Raw genomic sequence first — 21,544 nt, forward strand, 5'->3', positions numbered from 1 at the left:
TGTCACGCACAGCTGCGGCGCACCAGGAGGGTCCCCACGTCCAAGGGGCAGCAGTAGGGGCTGGACTCTCTGTTTAATCGGGGGAATCGGGGGGCGCGGCAGCCAAGAAGGGGCAGGATCCGGGCTTTCAGGGCCCCCTGCCGCCAGGATGCCTCGGGCTCCGGCATGTCTTTGCTGGAGCAGGAGCCGTGTCAGCCGACGCTGTATTGAACCAGCGCGGTTTGTGGGAGGAGGAGGAGGAGGGGAAGGGGGGGCAGAATTTGGCTGGATCCAGGCAGAGGTAGGTGGGGTGGGACGCAGGATTTGGCAGAGGGGGCTGCAGAAGGGACCCGCACCGGCTTGCAGGGGGTGCAGGAGACGCCGCTAGGCTGGCTCTGTGCGGAGGCGCCGACGCGGGGGGGCTCGGGGCATGGAAACCGCTCCCGAGGCAGCGGGGCGTCTGGCTCTCTCCGCTCCGACCGGGGCGAGGCGAGCTTGAGCCGCGCTGCCAGCCGCAGCCCGGATGTAGCAGCAGCAGCAGCAGCAGCGGCGGCAAGCCCGGAGCGGGGCTCGGCTCGGCTCGGCTCGGCTCGGCTCTTCCCCCCCAGCCGCCTGCTGCCAGGGCAGGGCCGGGAGGCGCTGCGGCGAGCCGGAACATGGCGCTCGGAGCCAGGTAGCGGCGGAGGCGATGCAGCCGGGGCCCGCCGGGTGTTAGGTAGGCGCCGGGCTCCCTGGGCGGTGGGCAGGGCAGGGCAGGAGCAGCGCGGCTGCGGGGCGGGCTCCCCCCTGAGCCGGGCTTGCCTGGGCGATGCAGAGTCTCTAGGCAGCGGCAGCTCCCTGCTGGGCAGAGCGACAGACGGACGGACTGACGGACACAGCCCGGCTCGGGAGGGGCGCGATGTGCGGCGCTTGGGAGGGGGCCCAGGGCTGCTTTCCCACAATCGGGGCTATTTCCTGACCGCTGAGGCCAGAGGGTCTTCGGCGTGCCTAGGAGGCGCCGTGGCCGGCCGTGCAGCTCAGCAATGCGGCCGCCGGCTGGGTGGGTGCTTTATCCGTGCATCCCTCCCAGGGCTAGCACGGCTGGCGGCGCTCAGCTCTCCGCCTCCTGGCCCCGCTGCACGCTCGGCGGTAGCAGCTCAGAAGCTGGAGGATCAGTAGCAATGCTGATGCTTTAGCGTTCCCCTGGACTAATGGGCTCTAACATGGCATAGGAAACACACAGGATTTGATTGTTTGTTTTCTTCTTGCCAAATAAACCCCCACAAAAGCCCGGGGACCTTGTCATATTCGCGGAGAGCTGAAATGCTGCCTCTTCCCACCTCCAGTAAAAGAACGTCCTGTCTGGCAGTCCCCTCCGATGGGGAAAGTTGAGTACTTTGGGTTTTCAAAATAACTTTTTATTTTGCGGTTTACTTTTTTGGGAGGGAGGGAGTTTTGTTTTTTAATAGTATTTTATAGATAACCATCTGAAACAATGGAATAATGAAGATATTTTCACTTACCTCGTTAACACGCATATGTATATTCTATAAAAGGTTTTTTGAAAACTGGTTTGTGTAGCTGAAAACACAACAGCAACACTGGTTTGCATGGACAAAGGAAATTAACATCATAGATAAGATATTCTATAAAATAACGTCTAGGCATAAAAAGGGGAAGTATTCATTCTGAGATATTAAAAGGTCTGGTTGCTTAAAAAGAGTGTAAAAATAATAATCATAAGCAATCACCACAATAAGCTTTGTCAAAATGTGTTTTAAAGAAATATACTTTAATTGGAAGAATTAAATACTGTATAACAGCCCCATCTAAGAATAACACTTTGAAAGAGACAGTGCAGAGACACAGGGAAAGCTGGGCAAACTGCCAATAAAATCAGTAGAAGATAATGCCAAGCCTCTTTGATTGATAGCACTGACTTTAAAATAAAATCAAACCTTCTCACGTCCTTTATTTTTGCTTAATTGCCTTTATGAAAGGAGACAACTTTTTAATGTTTGCCACTTGTGCTGTATTTCTTCATTTTATACATGCATGTCACTCAGTGTGATTGGGTAGAGAGTGTTTTTAAAATATCTGAAGTTCCTTTGAATAATTTATCCCATGTGAGGCAAGAAACCCCAAACCATTTCTACATGGCCACTGACCTTGTGATGGCAGTAGAGAAATATATGAGACACTTGACAACATTGATGAAGAAAGGCAAAGGGATGATATCAAGCACTTCATAACCATGATATTTAAAAAGTAGCGGGAGGGCTTGGTCTTCTCCATTTTTCTGGAAATGTGCAAATCTTTATTGTTTCTTGAGCTATAGCCTCAAAACCTCCTTTGGCAGGCATGTGCCTGCATTTGAGGCATATGGAGGAGGAAACTGGGAGTGAGAGGAGAGTTCTTTTGCTCTGTCCTCTGAATTATTTTCCTTCTTAGGAAAGTCCTGAATTGAAATGGTAGAAAATGTTGAAATTTGCAGAAATAGAATAATTTAAAATATGTTGAAGATGGTTGACAATAGTATCAGGGGTTGCTGTAACGAATATTTGAGGAAGGATTTTAAAGTAATAGTGATGTGCGAATTGTTTATTTGGTTTGAATAATGGACAAGATTTTCTAAAGTGATTATTGATTTTGGGTGCCCCAACTTTTGGGAGCACAAATTATTTTCAGGGGAAGGTTGCTCAGAACTCACTGAACATCAGGTGAGGAGCCTAAGGTGTCACCTGAAAAAGCCTAAGTTATCACCTGAAAAAGTGAGGCACGCAAAATCCCGAGACACTTTTGAAAATCTGGGTCAATCTACCTGCAAATACTCTGCTTTTGTCTTGCTGGGCACACAAAGAGGGGGTTAGAAATTGTCTTCATGTATTTCATCTGCCTTTTTATCCTCATTAGCTTTGAGCATGAAAACCAAAACCAAATGTACCATGCAATAACATGTACAGTAATTTGAAAGTTCTCAAACTTTTTCATAGCGTGGACCACACATGAATAGTGAGATTATTCTCATGGCCCACCTCCCCTTCTCTTCACAAATACATGGACCACCCTTCTTCCCACTTGTGGTCATATAACACCACTGTGCTTATATGGAAAATTAATATGAAGAAAGTATTTTAGGTGACATTTCCCAAAGCACTCAGAGTTGGCCTAACTTGTCTCCCATTGATGTCAATGATAAAACTCCCATTAACTTGAACGGGTCCAGGGTTAGGTCAACACTGAGCACTTGTGAAAATCCCACCCTTAATTTTAGTTTCTTTTATTGTGATTTAGCAGCTGGAAATAAGGAGGCGAACTAACACTGTGTGACCAGACAGATGGCCATGGCCCATTCATAGGCACTCCTGGGACCACAGTGAGTATGTCTACACTGGAGCTAGGAGAAACCCTCCCATCTGACCCCCTGAGAATGAACTTGGGTGACTAGCCCAGGTCTCTGCCAGAGCCACAACATTCACACTGCTATTTTTAGCCTGCTAGCTTGAGCCCCACTAGTGTGAGTCTGTTTAGCTGGGCTGGACGGCTCATTCCCAGCTGCGGTGTAAACATATCCAGTTATGGAACCAGTGTGCCAAACTCTAGTTTTTTGCAGAGCCAATATTGTGGTGTGACACTTTTATCAATAACCGGCCAGGACAAAGGAAACATCACTGTGCCATCCTTGGCTATCGGAGAATCCTTGCTGGTGAAGCTGGCTGTGGGTTAGGTTAACAGCTCAGTGTATTTTGTTACCTGCATCAGTGACAGATGTTCTCTGACATGGGAAATCCTTATACTGAGGTTAGGAAACTCAACAACTCCCTACTGCAGAGTTGCCTCCAAATCATTCTCTCTAATAGGGGTGTTTCCTCTTTGCAGAACAGATAGGGGATTCAAAACCTTAAAGGAGTGGATTTCCTGAGGTCCACATGCATCTTGGCCATCCCCTGGCAATACTAGCCCTGTGCACAGCTGCCTTGTCCCCCACCCCATGGTAGCATGGTTTCTGTGTTCCCACTGATAGGCCATGCTGCACCAGAGGGAAAGGTGGACAAGTATCTGCGCTTGGATCCATGCAGAGTCCCAGCAGTACAGAGCTCCAAATGACGGGTCCTAGGAAAAGCGGAGGCTCCTGAGCTTCTCTCCCAATTCCATGCTCAGCTCATTGCTCCTAACGTGGCTCCCCTCAATCTAAGATACTTGTCTGACCCACATTGTTAAAGTTTCTGAGCAGCTCCCGACCTTTATTGTATTTATTTCTTCACAACACCTCTGGGAGGTAGGGAAGGGCTATCATCCCCATTTCACAAATGAGGCGCAAAGAAGCTAAGTGATGTGTCCAAGTCTGTGGCAGAGCAGGGAATTGAATCTGGGTCTCCTAGTTCCCTAACTGCTGGACTATCCTTCCTCTGTGCAGAAGATCTTTTTGGTCCTTAAATGGTTCTTAACTTTTTCATTGTTGTTCCTGTGATGTACTTAGTTCTGACTTTCAAATCTGCAGTGGGCTTCCCAGGTGTGTGGTGTGTTTTGTTTTTGTTTTAGTTTCAGTAGCACTGGCCAGTGTCTCCACGGTGAAGATCCATGATTAGATGAATATTTATATTTGGCTGAAACAGCAGGATCCCAGTGGCTAACCCAATGAAAATCGGCATAGAGCAAGTTTCTTGCAAAGCATATTATTCCACAACTGTTATTTCAGGACTTTGGGAAAAAAGTATTATTCCTCCTTCACCAGACTCACATTGCCACTGTCATGTATTCTTTTTAGCATCAGTTTTAAATTAGGTATACATGATTCATCCCTGATCCAATGGTCTTTATCCAGTTCATATCACTGACGTTTTGCCTGCGAAAAAGACATTGATGTAGATACTTTACTGGCAATATTCGCTTTCAGTGGAGCTTGATCCTGTGTAAAAAGCTGTGGTTCCCTTACACACACACACACACACACACACACACACACACACACACACACACACACACACACTCTCTCTCTCTCTCTCTCTCTCTCTCTCACACTTACACACCCGCCTCCCTCCCCCCCCTCCCCCCTTCAGGTTGACTCCGATAGAATCTAGCCTTTGGCAAGTGTTTGGCATGTACTTATTAAAATCCATAAAGTGATGGTATCGGGTGTTTTAGTCAGGTCTTTGAGCCTTTGATTTTTTTTTTAAATCAAAATGTCATACCATTGAGGGACACAAACTGAAGTATGTGGGCACGTTTTCTATGCATTTTTGGTTTGACGAGAAAACATAGTATGCCTGGTGTAAATAAATATATACTTCTAGCAGAGGAACGTAAGAACGGCCATACTGGGTCAGACCAATGGTCCATCTAACCCAGCATCCTGTCTTCCAACAGTGGCCAATACCAGCTGCTTCAGAGAGAATCAACAGAGCAGATAATCATCAAGTGATCCATCCCCTGTCGCCCATTCCCAGCTTCTGGCAAATAGAAGCCAGGGACACTTCAGAGCATGGTTTTGCATCCCTGTCTATCCTGGCTAATTGCCATTGATGGCCCTATCCTCCATGAACTTTCTAGTTCTTTTTTGATCCTGTTATAGTCAACTTGTCTAGAAATCCCCAGAACACACAAACCACACTTTCAGGATCCAAGAGTTTTAACTGATGGTGCTGTACACGCAGCCACAAAACATTTCTACAATAGTACCTGATCTGATTCCTGTTGAAATAATTGGAAGACAATTTATCTAGGAATTTATATGGGCCTCATCACTGTTGCATGGAAATACCTGAGTCTTTCCCTGATTTCAGTGAGAGCTGGATGAGCCCGTTACTATCAGCAGTGAGCAGGTCAATGATTAGAACTGGTTGAAAAAAAACAAACTCAACTAGTTTGGGGGTAAGTTTAAAAATTTTGAAGATTGTACATGTCAAAAGGGACCTATTTTTTGTGTTTTCAAAAGTTTTTGCTTTTCCCCCCTGTGATGGGGTGTATCAGCCCTGCACTGGTCTAGCAAGGGTTAAGGACTTATTGCATGCTGAAGAAGCCACACCCCCCCCACCTTTGCCAGGCATGCTCAGCTGGGAAAGGGGATATAAAAGGCAGTGTCTCAGCTCACTCTGGGTGGACTGCTAACCATGTAGGAAGCATGTTGTTGGCTCCCTCCAGGCAACTTCTGCAACCACTGAGGGCTGAGCCAAACTCCACCAAATCCCAGCCAGATCCCAGGCAAGCCCAGAAGAGGGACTGAGCACTCAGGGGCCACACAGATGGGGGACTCCGGAGATCCCAGAGGATTGTGGAGCGTCACCGATGATGACAGGGTAGGAAGTAGCCCGGGGGCCTGAGGGGTGTAGAAGGGGGAGCAGCAGAGTCACCATCAGTGTGTTTCAGGTGTAGCCCCGCTGACTTGGTGACAAACAACCCCGACACCGGCAGGGCCCTGGGCGGGGGCTCAGAGGAGCAAGGTGGGCCTGAGCTCCTCTATCCTGGGTGTTGTACCCCTGTAGGTGGCACCCCACTATCCCAAGGGCCGTTAGGCTGTACTTTATTGACTCTGGCCATTGGGCCATACTACCCCGACAGAGGAGGCTGCTTCACTGACTCTGGCCATTAGGCCACACTGCCCCAATAAAGGAGGCTGCTTTATTGACTCTGGCTACTAGGCCACGGGACCCTGATTACAGGAGCGCTCTGCTAACTCGGACCGTTAGGCCACACTACCCGGAAGAAAGAGTGATCTCAACGACAGGGACCATCCTGCTGCCATCCTGGAAGCGAACCTAATGGAATAGGCATAGATCCACGGCCTTTTCCGCACCTATGTGAGCCAATGCCTGTGACGGGGCATATCAGCCCCACGACACCCCATCCCCCAATTATTGTTCAATCTCAGTCTTTTAGAAAATGAAACATTTCAAATAACATTGCAATATCATTTTTGATATTTTTTTTTTTGTAAATTAATAAAATGGCACTATTTTTGAAAAAGAAACATTTTGATAATTTTTCACAAAAATAGTTTTAGAAAAAGGCCATTTTTTTTTTTAAGAAAAAGCGTTTAGATCAAAATATTTAACAATCTCTATAATGACGAAATTGAATGCAATAGTGGCTATAATAAGGATTCCAAGAGTTAGTCGTCTATATAGATACACTAAAGACATTCTCACAATACTATTTCTGCCCATCTACCAACTCAACCAGACCACAGTGCATTAGTTTTTCGTGGGAAGTCTGTCTTCTGAGTCAGAAAGGCAAACATTTTAGAGAAAACAATAAAAATCTGTGTGAGGATCTTAAATCCTCAGGACTCCTTAACATTTTGCAGCTGAAAGATTTCTGTTGTGCCAGCTAATGAAAACACAGGCCTCCAACCAAGAAGATAAAGAACCGGCTCTATTAGCACAGCAAGTAGAGGGAAGTATTTTATATGAACATATACGTTGTGCTCCAAGCTCTGGTACCACAGGAGAGGTGAATGAATGTAAAAGAGCCATGAAACACTTGCCTACAGCACACAGGTCAGCACATTACAAACCCTCGCCCCACACTCTGCAAGAGAAAGGGTGCCCTCTAGCTTAGAGCAGACTATTTAGGGTTCACAGGAGTTCAGCTCAAGAGAGACTCAGCACGGTTTCAGTCTGCACCAAGAGACCTCCCCACAGCACACAGAGAGTTCCAGCAGGTCACTTTTATTTATAAGATACAGGCTTCATCAAAACACTCTTGAACACATGGTAGAGGATTGGAAAGATACTCTGTATTGGATGTGTCTCCGAGGAATGATGATTGTGTGTTGGATAAATCTTGGTCAGGTGCCTTCATTGGATACAGTTTCAAGTACCTGATATGTTCTCTTACTTAACCCTGAGGCCAGGACTATGGTCATGAGCTGTAGGGCTAAAATGGTCAGGGCATACTTGGTTCTTACATAATAAAAACTCCCACTGAAGTCAATTGAATTTAACTCCAGCAAAGACTTCAAAATTTGGCCCAGAGACTTGTGTGTTAAAGGTTCAAGGTACACTGCATGACTATTGTAACGTGGGAACAGCATGCTGCCATTATATACCCCTCCATGCAGATGATAGCAAGCTACGTGATAGGAAATCAAAAGAGAAGAGAAAAAGCATGAAAATCACATGATGAAATGTTTATGCTACACTTGTAAATTCTTGCATCTCTTTTAAATAATTATACATTGTTTGTGTAAAAATGGTTTTCCAAGAGCAGTAACACCTTGCACAATTATGAGGAAGAGTTAATGCAGCAGGGAAGACAATGTTTTGTTGGAAAACTTAGCGTGATCTTTAAATTGGTTTTGTTAAACCAACTTTTTTGCTAGAATAGCTGGCAAACTCTTCCCATACATATTATAGCTATTATAACCCTTTAATTAAAAATTAAATAAGAGAACAAAAAATCACGGAAATATAGAAATGTAGGGCTGGAAGGGACCTCGAGAGGTCATCTAGTCCATCCCCCTGTACAGAGGCAGGACTGAGTATACCTAGACCCTCCCTGACAGGTGTTTAGCCAACTGGTTCTTAAAAAGCTCCAATGACTGAGTCCACAATCTCCTTTGGTAACATGTTCCAGTGCTTAATTACCCTTGGGGTTAGAGAGTCTTTCCTAAATCTAACCTGAATCCTCCTTGCTTCAGCCATTCTGTGCTGATTATTATTTATATTACATAGGATCTAGAGCCCTCAGTTGAGATCAGGGCCTCATTGTGGTAAACATTGCACAGATGCATCGTTAGAGATAGTCCTGCCCCAAAGAGTTTATAATCCAAGGCCTTATTCCTGCAAACACTTATGCACATTTAACTTTAAGGAAGTGAGTAATTTCACTCAAGTCAAAGTAGTCAAGGCAGGAAAAGGGAAAGAAAGGTGAAATGATTCGGTCAAGGTCATCCAACAGTTCAATGACAGCGTCTCCTGACTCCCACTCCAGTGCCCTGTTTATGTAGGCTGCTTTTCCTATCCTCTCATTCTGCATTTAGCTATACTAGCATAGAGCTCTGTACCTGCATCAGGGCATAACAGGATAGCATGGAGGTGGGAGTCTTGATGCCAATCCTGAAAACAGTTTAAAACAAAGATCTCAGATGCCAGAAATAGAGCTGAAGAATTTTTTTTAGAGACTTATTGTTCTCTGCTAGAGGCAGTTGTAAGGCAAAAGAACATATCACAAGCAAATAGAGAGGGAATAGTAAATCTATATACACAAACAGTTATCAAGGAAAACTAGCATGTAAACACCTGTATTTTACAAACCACAGTATAAAAGCCCAGTAATCACATAATTTGACTTATGCTGCAGTTTTGGATGTCACTAAACTCCACCCATATTAAAGAGCTCATTGTTTCCATAGTAACTCATATAGTTCAAAGGAGGAAGGGAGGAATCAGAGGTAGACAAGAGAAAGCATAAAAACAGGGTGGGGGGAGGCATAAAAATGTATGCTTGTGATGGGTTCTGTAAACGTTTTATTGCCACTGCCTGTGTTACACATGAGTAAATCATACATCCCAAACTTGCAGTGATATAAAATATATAGCACCCCACACCATTGCAAATTCACTATAGACTGCATATAACTCTTTCACTTGACCCAGTCTATTAATATTTTAAGGGCCCAATCTTAGGAGGTACTGAGCACCTTCAACTCCTGTTGATGTTTAGAGCATGTAGCAAATTGCAGATCAAAGTGGTTATGCCTGAGTCTTTAATCCCAAATATCTGGAATAAGATACCCATTCCATTTAAAACAGGCTTCCACATTTTCCAGCCTATTCTTTGTTCAAGCATACTTATCAGTGCATTTAAAAAAAATGTACAAGATAATGTTACCAGTTCACTGTAATATCTGATGTACTGTGTCAAAGGCCTTGAAGATAAAAAAGAGAACCAGATGTAAAAGATACAGTCCCACTTAACAACAATACATGTAGACAGCGGAGGTCTGTAGCAATGAATGTCCATGAACACGCTCTGTAGCTGTATTCCCAGGTATCTAAGAGCTCCACAGGATTATTACTGATCTGGTGCAGCCAGGTTAATTGCAGGAGACCACATGACTGCTGCTAGTGCGTGACTGGGAAGTGACCCCTCCTGACCTCAAGTCTGACCTTCAGAGCTTGATATGCAGGGACTTTGTCTTTGAGGCAGACCTATCTCCACTTAGGCCTTTGTTACTACAAATACTAAAATAAAACCCCTTCCATTTGTCGCCTTGGCTTCCCCCAGGGGAATATTTATGCTGTTGGGCTAAGCTGTGCCTCCCCAGCACCCTTCTTATTGTTCAAAATGTTCTAATACAGCCTGTTGAAAGCACTAGAGGCTGTGGCTACATTTATATGTGAAGCTGTTTGGGCCAGTGGCTAGAGTGCAGAGCGCATAAGTGGGCGTCAGAAGATAGGTGGTTTTGTTCCTGTCTCTGCCACTCACTTCCTATGTGACTGTGCATGCACATTACTTCACCTACCTGTGCTGCAATTGCCCTGTCTGTAAAATAATGGGTTATGACAGCCTCTCCTTTAAAGCCCTTTGAGTAAAAAGTGCTGTTTGGGGCCCAGTTCTCTGAAGTGCTGAGTGCCCTCTCAATTTCATTTGAAGACAGTGGCAGTTAAGTACTGTCAACGCTTCACAGTAGGTTCTCTGTGCATTGCAGGATTGGGCCTCATAAGTGCCATTTATTTTGGTGTTTCTGCTCCTTTAAGTCGATAAAAATGATTTATTTTGACTCTGCTACCACCCTGCTTGCAAAGGGTCTCCAGAAATGATCACATGATACATGGTGATACCAAGGTACAGAACATATGGGAATGACCCAGAAGGTTGTGCTGGTGGGAGAGGGGCACTATATGTGAAAGAAAGTAAAAAGTTAAAGATAGTAAAAATCTTAAATGAATCCAACAGTGCCATAGGATCTCTAGGCTCAGGGATAGAAATTCTGTGCTTGAATAAAAAGAGTATAGCAGGAGGAATATACTGACTACCTGACCAGGATGGTGACGGTGATCGTGAAATGCTCAGGGAAATTAGAGAGGATACAAAAATAAAAAAGCCAATAATACTGGGGGATTTCAACTATCCCACTATTGACTGGATACGTGTCACCCCAGGATGGGATGCAGATGTAAAATCTAGAGACCATTAAGGACTGCTTCTTGGAGAAGCTAGTCTTAGGACCCACAAGGGGACAGGCAATTCTTGATTTACTCCTAAGTAGAGCACAGGATCTGATCCAAGAGGTGAATATAGATGAACCGCTTGGCAATAGGGACCATAATGTAATTAAATGTAACATCCCTATGGGTAGAATATAACACAGAAACCCACCACAGTAGCAGTTAACTTCAAAAAGGGGAACTACACAAAACTGCGGAAAATAATTAAGCTGAAATTAAAAGGAACAGTCACAAGAGTGAAAAGCCTGCAAGCTGGAAACTTTTTAAAACACCATAATAGAGGCTCAAACTAAATGTATACCAAAAATCAAAAACCCAAAAACAATAAGAGGGCCAAAAAAATGCCACCATTGGTTTAAAAAAAAACAAAAAACAGAGTAAAAGAGACAGAAACTAAAAAGACATCCTTTAAAAATTGGACGCCAACTCCTACTGAGGAAAATAGAAAGGAACATCAACTCTGGCAAGTCAAGTATAATTAGGCAGGCCAAAGAAAAATTCGAAGAGCAACTAGCAAAAGACACCAAAACTAAGAGCAATTTTTTAAAAGTACATCAGAAGCCTGCCAAACAATCAAAGGGACTATTGAACTTTTGAGGTGCTAAAGGAGCACTCAAAGAAGACAAGACCATTGCGGAGAAGCTAAATGAATCCTTTGCATCGATCTTCATTGCAGAGGAGGTGTGGGAGTTTCCCACACCTGGGCCATTCTATTTAGGTGACAAATCTGAGAAACTTCCCAGACTGAAGTGTCAGCAGAGGAGATTTTGGAAATCTGGATAATTTGGATAAATTAAACTGTAATAAGTCATCCGGACCAGATGGTATTCACCGAAAATTCTGAAGGAATTTTTTTGTTTATGTTTGAGGGAGCATTATCTCTGCTTCACAGCATGTGGAGGAACTTACTCCATAGTATTTTGCAATATACATTTTTTGGGGTCATATCCTGAAATCTCTATTGAAGACCAAACTTGAGCTTTGACTGAGTAAGGACTGCTAGACTTTACCAGAGGTATTTTTGTATCCCAGCATACACTTCTCCTACCTTCTGTTTGCTTTGTTACTTGACATCTCTCTTTTATTGATGTGCTCATGTCTTGACATTTTACTTTTGCTTTAACTTTCAATTATATCTAAGAAAGGAAAATATTCTGCTACCCTGGTTAAGCTTGAAATTAAACAGAAAGTAGGTTGCACGTATGGAATTTTTATTTAGTGGAAAAATTGGTGATAATTGCCAACTAAAGCTTTCTGAGGAAGAAATATTGGTATATGTTATACTGTCAAATTGTCATTCAAAACCAAGACTGGATAATGCATTGTGTCATAGTGCATTTCCCTTCTTTATTTGTTATGCGGTCAACTCATTCAGTGAACCTCATCTATTCAAAATTTGCCTTTAAGAGTTTACTCTCCATCTGTTCTTATTATATATTTCAGTAGCTTTTGTAAATCTCTGTGATATATACAATAGCTTAATTTCATATTCTGGAGGAATAGAATTTTACACCAAGACTAGCTTTGAAATGTGTTTTCTGTAACATCTTCCCAATTCTCTTCTCTGCCACTCAGCAATGCACCTCTCTGCAGTGGTTCTTCCTAGTTCACTAGCAATATATGTTAACTTCCTCATTATTACTTTTTTAACAAGTGAATTCTTGGGTGGGATTCACATAACTATCTTTGAAATGTCTGCTAAGAATGGGACGTTTCCACACCCATGAGCTGCTTGTGACCCCGGCTCACTCTTCTCAATGGAGTGGGTGATGTATGTTTTCTTTTATCTTCTTTTTAATGGAATTATTATCACAATTCTTGGATTAAAACCCAGGAGCATGTATGGCAGGGAAAGCATATAAGGAGTTTGGTTAGGGATGGTGGAGCAACAACGGGTTGGCATTTGCTTCCTGATAACGTAGGTGGCAGCAGTTACTCAATATGCTATGGACAGAGAGCCTGATCCTGCTTCCCTGTACATTGCAGTACAACTCGAAAAAACAGCTAAAGGGTAAAATCCTGGTTCCACTGAAGTCAGTGGAAGTTTTGCTAATGAATTTAATGGGGCCAGGATTTCACCCACAAAATTTAAGCATTTAAGGGCTTAAGTTAATGTCAATAGCTAGTCTTGCCAACCCCAAACATTAAAAAAACATGAGTCAGGTCCCAAAGAATCACAAGACTGGCCTAAAAATCATGAGAACATTTCTGCGGCAGGCTGGCAAGGAGGAGAGGTGATATCCCTGGTAGAATATGATTCCCACCCCAGTCCCATTGTGGCCAAGGGTGTTGTGGAGCCAGGGTGGTGGAAGGGCCAGGCAGAACAAGCCCCTACAATATTTATGTTGTAATTTACATAAGACGGTTAAAAATGTCCATGCCAAAAGCTCTGGGCGCCATAACAATTAATTAGAATTATAGTGGCAAATGGTAAGCACCCGGCAGCCAGAAAAAAATCAAATAATGAATTAGTTCAGCCTGCCAATAAATCAAAGATGTAAGGTAGTCTCTTGAATCTCCGCTGCCCCACCACCCAACTATTCCAGGAACATAAATACATTATGACCAGAAGATCAGATAGTTTGGGCTGTTTCAGGGCAAGTTTCAGACAGCTGGAGCCCTCACTGCTAGTACCCAGCAATCTGATTCATCTTTCATAACTAGGTAAATGCCAAATTCCAATACTGAAGAATACTCTAAAGATATCAAATGGAATAACTGATACCATCATGGAAATGTCCCTGGAGTGGAACCTTGATCATGTGCACTAATGATGGGAGAGACTTTATGCAGATTAGCACAGTTTGTGAATTGGCAAGTGCGGCCCAGCATTAGGAAAGCATTTAAATATGTGTCTAAATTCTGTTGATTTCAGTGGGAGTCAAGCATGTGCGTAAAGTTAAGCACACGTTGAAGTGTTGTTTGTTTGTTGTGCTTTTCTGAGCAGGAAGGCTTTCCTAAATCAGGGCCAAAGAAAATAAGCATGGCAGGAAAAACAGAATCAAGGATACAGCTTCACAATTCCGTTCCTTTGTCAAGTGTAGTTTAGTTTTAATTATTTATGGCAATGCTTCACAGCACACTAGTAAATATACTGTAGCATATTTTGTAAAAGTAACACAATTTTAGTAATAAGAGACCTCGGTTTGGTCCTCAGCTAGTAAATCTTTGCTGCTGAGTGTGGTGAGACCGCAGGGTCCTTTACTACAGTTAGCCTGTCTGAAGGTTAGTGAAGTGAGAATTTGCCAGTTTGTGCTGTATTTGTCATCAGAAGTTCTCTAGAACCATTCTTTGTTTCTTACTCCCATTCAGATCAAATCCCCATTGAAGACATGGAAGTTAGGCCTGAGGAAAGACAGTAGGATTGGGCATCTTAAAAATCTTTTAAGGGCTATTTGGACAGGTTATAAAATGTCAAGGTCCATGATTTTGGAAGGGAAGAGGTCTCTGATGTTTGTAGAAGTGTGGATTATTAGGCAGTGCCTCACAGGAGAAAAGCAGACTAGGTGATCATGATTTGAATCATAACTCTGTTGGGCTAGTTAACAATTCAAATTCGTTTTTCAAAAGAATTTGGAGTAGACAGATTAACCTTTGATACAGTGTAGCAAATTAAAAAAAAGATTCTGAATAATCTAGATTGACGTGTAAAATTGGTTGTTAGTCCTTGGATGAGGTTTTTTGAATATGAAGAATGCTTGGGAAATGGGGTGGGATCATTGTGCAAATTTACTGAGAGATCTTGGCGGTGGAAGCAAAGATAATTGTGAAGAGCTGTTTGGGGGCTGCTGAAAAATTCTGACAATTTCGGGGGGGGAACTCTAAGAAAATGTGGTTGCTGAAGGAAGAGTAGGAATACAAAAATAGTAACGTGTTTGTTTTTCCTCTTCAAAAGGTTTAAAATATGATTGCTCCCAACTCCCCTGTGACATAGATGGACCAGATCCTCTTCTGCCATAGCTCTACTGAAGGCAATAGAGTTGCACCCATTTTCATCAGCTAAGGATCTGGTCCAGTTAGTAGAATCTCCATTTGGCAGATGGGTAAATAGTAACACAGAAGCTGACCCTTTCCAAAGCAGTCTCTAGGTCAAGCTTTGAGTACCCACCTTTAGGCATTTAGCTTCTGCCGGGGCCTTGGTGCCCTGCTGTTGGAAACTGTGCCATGGAGGTGCAAACAAATGTGACTTTCCCCTTCTGGGTGACTTCTTTGACCTTCCCTGAAGTCATGTCTATGTCAGTTGGAGGATGCTCTAGTTCAGCACATGCACAATGCAGCCTCCCCCAGTGGAGACTCTGGCACATTTGAAAGCACCTCTTCTAACCCCTGGCAGAACCCGCAAGAGAGAAGATGTTTGGTCAGCATGCTGGCCCTACAAGTCACTCTCCCCTGGGGTGTAGCATTATGCTGTCCGTGTGAGCAGTGGTTAATGGGACTTTAGAACTAGAGATTGATGAAATTTTTCAGCCAAATCTTTTTTTGATGAAAAATGCAGATTCAGCGACACCAAACTTGTCTTGAATTCATGTTGGTTTCACTGAATTGTTTCACTTGGGAAAAAAAAAAAACCACCAAAAATCAGAACATTTTATTTCAACATTTTTTAAATGAAATGTTTTAATGTTTTGGTTCAAAGTTTCTTGTTGTTTTTCTTCCCGCAATGTTTCCTTTCATTTTAGTTTTAAAAAATCAAAAACACTTTCAAATGGCTGAAATTGAAATGGAATGTTTTGATTTTGTTGTAACTTTTTTTTTTTTTTTTTTGGATCCAAAACAATTTTTATTTTATTTTATTTTTTTAAAGAATTGCCAGGGAACTGAAAAATCCAATATTTGCAAAGCTCTGCTTGGGACACTGTTGATTTCCAAGTTATCCAAAAACACCAAAGCTTCTCTTCCTTCCTGGGTGAAGCTTTTAGACAATATGTGTAAGAAGGACAAAGGGAAAGCAAACATCTGATTCCAACTCTGTAACTAACACTAATCTCAAACTCTTTCAGAATGGTATTGACAAGTCCATCTCCTTTTCCTACTATAAGAACTTAACCAAATATGCCTTTGCCTACTTAGAACACCTGAGGTGACACAAGATGAGTTTACACAAAGCAGACATCTTTGGGAAATAGTTCTCTCAAGCTGACTACTCACAGAAGAGAGAAGAGTCACTTCAATGTAGTTGACCCAGACTGCCTGTCACAGGAACCAAGGAATTAAACTTCTAATGCAATGTTTAAGCCATATTGCAAGCATCTCTTGTCTTCTCTTCATGTATACCATGCTCATCGCAGTAGTATCTGAGCACCTTCCAGTACTGTATTAAGTGACATGACTAATATCTATCCCTTGTGGCTTGTTCTCTCATCTTCTCCCCTGGTTAGAATTGTGTGCACAGTGGTGTGTTTTGTTTTGGTAGGGACTGTGGGGAGGAGGTACATGTTATGATATGTTTATATTGGTTACTATATGCTTATATATGGTCGAAGAAGATGCCTTGGAGTGGAAGGTGATGACATTTGTGATGGTCCTTAGTTCCTTGGGTCCCTTCAGCCATAATATAAGAATAATTATTATAGGTGGGACCCTCTGTTATTAAGGTTGCCCGACACTTCTCATTATAAGACCCTGTTTTGAGCAGTTTTTATCTTTGCCAAATTTTAATTGCTTGGGTTGAAGTGTCAGCCTCAGACAGAATTATTTAGAGAATGTCAGCCAAAATGGTTCTGTTGTTTTCAAGAATGAAGCTAGAGAGAAATACAATGTTTTGCCCCTGTAAAAAATAAATAAATAAATAAATAAATAAAAATCTAGTGACATTTTATTTGAGAAACTAGTGTCCCCAAGCTTTAGAGCAGAGATGTGAATTTGGCAGAGGGGGTGGCCTTTGTGTCAAGGATGTGCCTTCCACTGCTCTCATGTGCAGTCTAAGGAGAGTCTTAGTAGAGCATGGTAGCTTAATTTCCCAAAGTTTTGGTCTGCACTGGGCATGCTGCAGCTCAGGGCTGAGCAGGCATTTTCCTACAATTGAAGTTCTGGGCTACTATGGCCACGCCAGGTCCGGGTGTGGGTCTGGGCATCAGAACTAATAGTAACAAGCCTGTCTCTCATGTGTTCTCAATGCTTCCTTCTCCCACTGGGCCAGGAGCATGGAGGAGGAAGTTGTCTGAACTGAATGGAGAGCAGACAAGAGCTGGACCTGTGGGAAGGGTGAGGGGAATGGAGCATAGATTGGAACAAGGAGCTTGGGAGATACTGGGATTGGAGGCTGGCAGGGGAGGAGATTGGCTGGGCCAGGAGGCTGGGAATGGGCTGGAGAGGAGACAAATCTGATGAGAAGCCATGGTGTGTGTGAACTGGAACTGGCTGGTCAAAGAACTGGGATAAGGAGCTGGGTGGAGGACAACACTGAGTTTGAGCAAGGAGCTGGGGGGGGGGGGAAGTCTGGGATCAGGATCCAGTGGGGACAGGGAAAAAACAGTATATGGTCATGTAATTAAAAACTATTTCATAATGCATACGTACAAGGGGGCAGAACAAAGGTGGCACAGGCCATCTAATTCTGGCATTACCTAACTTTTGAGTGCTTGACTTTTCAAGCTTAATACGGTTCTCTAAACGTATTGTTTTTGGGCGTAGACGCAGCAGAGGAAACATTGCTGGAAACATCCCCTGAAATACTTCCAAAGGGATGATGGGTTTTAAGCCTCCAAAGCTTTATGCATAGCTTCCTGTAGAAAGTACAGCAATCATGCTACCATGTGGTATATGCATCCGTGAGACCATTACTGGAGTACTGTGTCCAGTTCTGGGTGACCGCATTTCAAAAAGGATGAATACAAAGTGCAAAGGGTTCAGGAAATGGATACCAGAACAATTTGAGGTCTGAGAAACCTGCATTGCAGTGAAAGACTTAATAAGCTCAGTCTATTTAACTTACCAAAGAGAAAACTGAGAGGTGACTTGATGGTCTGTAAAAAGACTTTTGATGGTAGAGGGCTGTAATCTAATAAGAAAAGGTAAGAACAAGATCCAATGGCTCAAAGTTGAAGCTGGACAGATTCAGACTGGAAATAAGGTGTGCATTAATAAGTGAGAGTAATTAACCATTGGAACAATTTATCTAGGGATGTGGTAGATTGTCCATGTTTTGATGTCTTTGAAACCCAGAATGGTTTTTTTTCTAACATATGTGCTGTAGTTCAACCAGATACTGTGGGTTTGAGGAGGAATTACTGGATGAATTCTGTGGCCAATGTGATGCAAGAGGCCAGACTAAATGATCACAATAGTCCCTTCTGGACTTAAATCTATGATTCTGTGACTATCCTCTTTCTTTTCCTCATCCTGTTCTTTTGTTCACAGCCATCCTTAACACTGACCAATCCAGTGATCTGAATTTTGAAATGTCAAGCACTAACACTGGGAAGCAGAATATGGGTGGGATTCCCAAGGAGGACTTAGGTGCCCTCCTGCCCAGTGGAATCCCTTATCCTGAGTTAGGCACTCAGGCTCTCATTACAGTGCATGGGGAGAGTTAGTCACCTGAGAATGAGATTCACAAAAGCCAATGTGCTAAGCTAGCCAATAGGAATTGCTGAGAAGAAGTGCGTGGCCTAAGGCCCGCCCTTCAAAGGCCGTGGGTGCCTAAAACCTTTTTCAAGAAAAACAGTAGCAGCAGCTGTGGTGCTGCTGCCCTGAGTTGCCTTTTTAGCTCAATGGTTAGAACACTCACCCAGCAGGAGGGAGACCTGAGTTCAGTTCCCCACTCTGCCTGATGTGGAGCTGGGACTTGAACTTGTGTCTCCCACCTCCCAGGAAAGTGCCAGAAAAACTGGGCTATGGGATATTCTGGAGCAGGTCTCCATCAGTCTATCCTGCTGAAACTGTTCCACTGTGTAGCAATAATCAAATATTCATTACGCCAGTGAGAGTGTGAGAAGGTCTCCAGAATCCAGTCGCTAGGGCATATCCCTGGGTTGTGGGAGACCCAGATTCCAGTCCCCTTGCTCCAGTGATTCTTTATTTATACACAGTGGAACCGCTTGACCAGGAGAGACTGAGAACAACCCCTCCTCCATTTCCTCCCCCTCAAAAATGCTTCCTAGCACAGCGGCTAAGGCATTCTTTTGGGAGGTGAGATTCAGGTGGCTAAATCCCACTTCTGAATCCCACCCAGAGTAGAGTACACCCCACAGGGGGTAGCCATATGCCGCTGAACGCACACGATGTTCTGCTCTTATGGCTAAAACACAAAAACACTTGGCTTTATGAATAGAAGTAATAATGAAAAGAAAGCAAATAAAACTGAATAATGCATAAACAAAGTACTTCAAGGCTGGAGGAAACTATGCCAGTCTTCTATAATAGACTGTTGAGGGCACAACAGGAATATAGTGCTCAATGCTCTATGGGGTAGAGATGGAGAAAACAGCAGAAGGCAACAACAATCATTCAGGGGGACACAGAACGTGTGTGTGTGTGTGTAGAACAGAAACGAAGGGCCAGATTCTGATCTCAGATACACCAGCATAAATGCAGAAGAACTGCACTAAAGTCCAAGTCAATTATAAACAATTTTAGATAAATAATAACCACATCAATGAATGTATGTTCACATGGAGTCTTGAATGTTAGGTGGTAGTGGTTTAGTGGCTAGCCCACTGCTATAGCACTCAGGAGACCTGGGTTCTATTCCCACCTTGGTTGCTGGGTGATGCTGGACAAGTTACTACCCTTCTCTGTGCCTCAGTTTCCCCATTTGTAAAATGGCAATCATGATACTGACTTCTCTCTGTAAAATGCTTTAAGAGCTACTGCTGAAAAGTGTGATATAAGAGCTATGTGGTAGTATAGAATGTAAAAGCAAGAGCTGTCAATGTGTGTATGGACCCAGATATCAGTACAGGCAGCAACTAGGATACAGATTCAACAAGCTGGTTTAAATACTTGCCTAATATTAGACACATAAAATGTCCCATTTCAGTCAATGGGACTAATTGTGAGACGTAGGCATGTGCTTATTACCTTGCTGAATCATGGCCAAGGTTTTGCTTTTTAAGTCTAAAAATTGAAAAGTTTGTGGCAAGTAAAATTTGGGGATTTCACAGATCTGTAAAAGTTAAGGAAAGAGGAAAGTTAAGATTGAGATGATTTGTCCTGTCTTAAAGAATGTTATTTATCTGCCATAGTGGCTTTCCTAGCAGTGCAGTATATACTTTGAAAGACTTTTTGATGGAATCTATACCAACAAAAGCCAGCTTTGAAAGCACATGTGGTGTGAATAGGTGAGGAAAGGAACCACTTACAAAGTGATAAGGGAGTGGGACTTTGTGTGTGCATGCTGCATTTTAAAGGATAGAAACTGTGTGCTAGGCAGGGATTTGATAAATGCCTTCTTTATTCCTACAGGGGCTAACTGGACAACACACAGCAGATGAAGAGATTTCAGGGAGGGAGGGATAAGAGAGAGATTGCACAAATAAAGAAAAAATAATATATCTGTACATACAGATCTCTGTTCAAAACTGTTAAAAGGCTGTCTGGGTGCAAAGCAAGGCACTCTGAAGTCAGGAAATGACAAAGTTAAGGATGCCTGTGCACCCTTAATTCAGTCCCAGTGTGTGTCTCTAATTACATGATCACTTACTATTTTTGTTTCAGCAAGACCCTTGTCTCCTTCAGTGCACAGGTTGGATGGTGAATGAGGCAGGACTGTGTAGTGAATGAGGCAAAGAACCACATATTTGAGCTGGAACATAATGAAAAAATATTGAGAAGAGGCCTCATGAGGCATGCCTAAATGAGGCAAGGATCCTATAGAAAAAACTAGAATGCAACCATGTCATTAAAGCTTATATTGTAATGCATGTTAACAAAGAGGCGAACTTCGGGTCCCATGGCCATCCTTAACTTTGCGATTTCCTGACTTTTTTGAAGCTTCTATGAGGCTCATGAAAAAACTGTGAAAACTGGCAATACCACAATTCATTCAATGCATTTACAAAGGCAGGAACTGAACCTGGACTAAGAATATTAATATTGTCTCCTTTTGGCCCCAAGCAATTAGCCAAATTCATGGTGGTGTGGGTTGTTTCCATTAAGAGGATAAATTGATGATGGAGTCAGATATTTCTTTGATACAATCCTGTAAATAATACAAACAATGTACAACTATTTGCCTCTTTCTCTGGGCACAGGGGGAACAATAAGAAAGAATGTCTTTGCTACCAGTTCCATGTCTCTTTCCAGACAACACTCTGCCGAAAGCTCACTCTAGACTTTTCTCGGGGTCAGGTTCCCAGTGCTAGCTCTGGCTTACCTTGGCTTTTCTATCCCTGCTTCTCTCTCACAGTCACACAAATATTCACAAAACAATAGTCAGTGAAATCCTTCCTCCCACATATGCCTTGCAGGTGCCT

General features: G+C 43.2%; 1 long non-coding RNA gene across 2 annotated transcripts; it reads left to right on the forward strand.

The window, feature by feature from the left end:
• Window positions 1-561: 561 nt before the first annotated feature.
• LOC137164424 (uncharacterized) lies at window positions 562-16,358 on the forward strand. 2 transcript variants are annotated; one of them, XR_010923022.1, is made up of 3 exons: window positions 562-694; window positions 3,253-3,334; window positions 16,200-16,358. It is a non-coding gene; the product is annotated as an uncharacterized lncRNA (long non-coding RNA). The 2 variants fall into 2 exon arrangements; XR_010923023.1 differs by lacking the exon at window positions 16,200-16,358 and adding an exon at window positions 3,983-4,227.
• Window positions 16,359-21,544: the final 5,186 nt, after the last annotated feature.

This window comes from Emydura macquarii, unplaced genomic scaffold (genome assembly GCF_026122565.2).
Source record: "Emydura macquarii macquarii isolate MOO-44397 ecotype Brisbane River unplaced genomic scaffold, CSIRO-AGI_Emac_v2 contig_2676, whole genome shotgun sequence".
Taxonomy (NCBI): domain Eukaryota; kingdom Metazoa; phylum Chordata; order Testudines; family Chelidae; genus Emydura; species Emydura macquarii.